General features: G+C 33.4%; 1 protein-coding gene across 1 annotated transcript in view; it reads left to right on the top strand.

Moving 5' to 3' along the window:
- The window catches only part of LOC136970051 (calbindin-32-like), a 211,602-nt gene that overhangs the window by 153,754 nt on the left and 54,378 nt on the right, over positions 1-3,470 (top strand). The window lies entirely within an intron of this gene.

The raw sequence follows: 3,470 nt of genomic DNA, 5'->3' as shown, positions 1-3,470 counted from the left end.
TTGCCTTTTTATTATTTGCAAACTAATTTATTATTTTATGCAAGTAACATTACAGTAAATTACCATTTGGTGAAATTATGCTTTTGTTATAGAAAATGGACTAGTAAAAGTACTGATACTTTGTGTGAAATTGGATATTGAGTGGATTTGCATCTAAGTTGTGAATTGAAAAGTATAATTCTGTAGAAAAAATATTGAGACTTTGTTTCCTTACAGTGTACAGGATGCATATTAAAATCCTTACACATTGATTTGAGAGTGACACACAATATTTGACACACAGTAATGAATGCATCACAAAGACATAGAAAATGAGAGATACACACACAATAAATAAACACAAGAAATGAATAAGAACACATGAATGATCACATGAAATACACATTTTACTATTTCTGCTCAACGTGCATGTTAGCATTTAACACTTTCTATCCACACTATTCCTGTATTCGGGATGTCCTTTCATACTAAATCGGTCACACTTTATAACTTTGTAATTGATTTTTCTGTGTCGTGCATCGTTTTTGGATAGGAGCACTGACTTTTGAATTTCACCAGTAGTGGCACCGAGAGCAGTCTTGTCTCATAACACACGGCTACAGTTAGAGCAAAGTGACTATCTGTGTTTGTTGGGTAAACGAGTATATTAAAGGCTCTCCTATGCACTGTATTTTCACACATTTGTCTTTTTGATAATTTTCATGCAATTAATAGATTGCTATTTAATGATCTGTTATGTTATCTTTCATCTTTAGTGATAATATGTGGGTTATACGAAGCAGTCTACACACAATTGTAGGTATATTAAACCCATTATAACTGCATTGCCTAAATTGCTTTAGAAGAATCATAAGATCATAGTTATGATTCTATGTAATTTTGTATATTTAGTATTTGATATTTTCTAAGTTTGACTTATATTTTTCTACAATAAATTATCGGCTAGATTTCTATGATAAAATATTAATCTGCATTGTGCAGGATCTAGGTATGTAATTATTTTTCATTGGTAGTATGAATGGAGATTCTGTTCTTTATGTACACCAATCTCATAAGTCAGATCCTTCGTATTGGCAAAATTTTCAGCAGTGTAATCTTTAATGTACGGTACTTGTAACATACAAGACAGTCTGCTTTGAAGTAAAAGCATATTCTCACCAAATAGATTTCTATTAAAAGAATTTATTGTATTTTTGTGCATATAACCTACAGAATAGTGCTGAAACTAAAATAAATCTTTGTATAACCCACAGTAACCATGCCTATGGGAGCAGCTATTTCTGCATAGGCATGAATTTACAGTTACAATTTAAAATGATTAATAGCTTGAAAGTAACTGGCTTGTGACAGTTTTTAGATATTACTACACAATACTCTGATATTGCCAAATGATTTGCCAGATTTTATAACAGCCTTAATACAGCCCAATAAAATCTGGCAAATTATTGTGGCATTTTTGAAAGGAATGGGTGGTCTTTCATGTTAAGGTGTATTTGCTTACTGCCAACCTGGTGGCCAAAGATGAACCAGATTTGAATCAAGAGCCTTCCACTCAGTATCTCATTCAAATCTGGACTGTAACTGCCTTGATTATCGTGAGTACTGATGGTCTCCAGGACTTCAACTATGAACAAGATGACTAACCTCATGGGATTCTGCATCGTACGATGTTGCCGAACCCATCTGGAAAAGCTGCCACTCTGCTGTCGAAGAAACTGCAATACCATACGTCAAGCTTTATTTAAACCTTTTTCACTGCAGAGTAACTTTTCATACATCATGTATTTCTTAAAACAATAAGGATACAATTTCTCCCCCCTTAAAAATTTACTAATTCATCCAAAGAATCTGCATTGCATCTTTATGAATTTTACAATTGATGGTGAAGTCTTCCTATTCTGGAGTATTGATGTTTCTTGTTCTTTGAAATTGAATATTCATAAGTTTTCTTTAAAATTAATCTAGTAAATAACAATGGAAGAATAATATAACCAAACCACTTTACAAAAATTGAGTTATGTGTTGGCAAGCACGAACTTGCGAGGCCTTACTACTAGTGTAAGAATTGGTTAATATTTTTATGAGACATAGGAGAATGTAGATAATAGGGAGACACCTTGCTTTTATTTAATCTTATTTTAATACTATATAATAGTTTAAAACCGGTGACTGCTTAAAATGAAATTTAACATATGCAACGTATCACGCATTACATTGGCATCTTTTACATTTCCCGTTCTATAAAAATTGTCTCGCTGTTCCCCACGATCGAGTTACGGCGAGGCAGACTTAAAAACTTCTCGGAAAAGACATCGAACACAATATAATGAAGTCGAAAACAATTTTTATCTGTATATTAACTGAAAAAGGATCTGTTTGTCTGAAGGTGTACGCGATCGAGGTTAAAAATACAGTTCGGATACCAAATTAAAGCTCGAATGCCATCGAAGAGATATTTGAGAAAGGTGCAGTGGTTCGTGTGTGGTGAAGTGGCAAATATACAGTACAGTGCTAAATCTACGGGACAAACTCTCGGGGACCCGCCCCGTTAACTTTAGTCCAGTAACTTTTTTGTTTTGCTTTTGTTTTTGCGATTTCGTTATTGTAAATACTGAGGTCAATAAATGCACATTTCACTTTGGTTACTATGGCCATTGTTTTTATCAATTTCCAACTCCACCTCACCAATCTCCCCCTCAACAGCTGTAGCAACACTAAAGCATAAGCAGCTAGTATTTCTTAAGTTTACTTTTTTATACCTTTGTTTACCTCTACTTTTATGTTGTTGAACTTGATTTAGTCTACTTTTACTTTGTTTTAACTTGATAACAAAGTGTTTTTCAGTGCAAAATCTGAAGTGAGGTGTTACAGAAAAGTGTGGTTTCGCACCACTTGCTGCGATATACTTTTTAAAAATTATGCTTAACCTGTCTGAATATAAAATGTATATACACACACACACAAACTTTATTAAACTAGCGAGAAAACCTTTCTACACTTTTCTACATAATGTAAGAAAATTATACGAAATTACCGAATCAAAAAGTTTAAACTATACAATACCATATTGACATGGCAAAGAAGGTTATACGTCATTGCAATTACAATGCAATCAGTGGTTAGGTTGGGATTTACTGTGTTAAATATTACCGATTGTAATTTGGTGTGCAAAGTATTATTTTATTATAATTGTAATTAACAAAAACAAAACAAATAACAAAATATAGGCATTCGGGTGATGTTTATATGCCAGATTTTTCAGAAATTCTACAGAATTTTTGAAGAATCCTTCACGATATTTTGAATTTCGCCATTTTTCACGATTCTTTAATCGTGAAAAACGGCGCAAAGTAATGGATGGGATATGGCAACGCGTGGGCGCATCTCGGGATGATTTCTTATGGGAAATTGGCCCCCATTTAGTTGCTAGGGGCGTGAAGAAAATCCGGAAAACTCCACGTGGCTAGTCT

This window comes from Centruroides vittatus, unplaced genomic scaffold (genome assembly GCF_030686945.1).
Source record: "Centruroides vittatus isolate TY-2023 unplaced genomic scaffold, ASM3068694v2 contig_1891, whole genome shotgun sequence".
Lineage (NCBI taxonomy): Eukaryota > Metazoa > Arthropoda > Arachnida > Scorpiones > Buthidae > Centruroides > Centruroides vittatus.
Note: the sequence above shows the minus strand (reverse complement) of the source record. Positions and strands in the feature narration are given on the sequence as shown.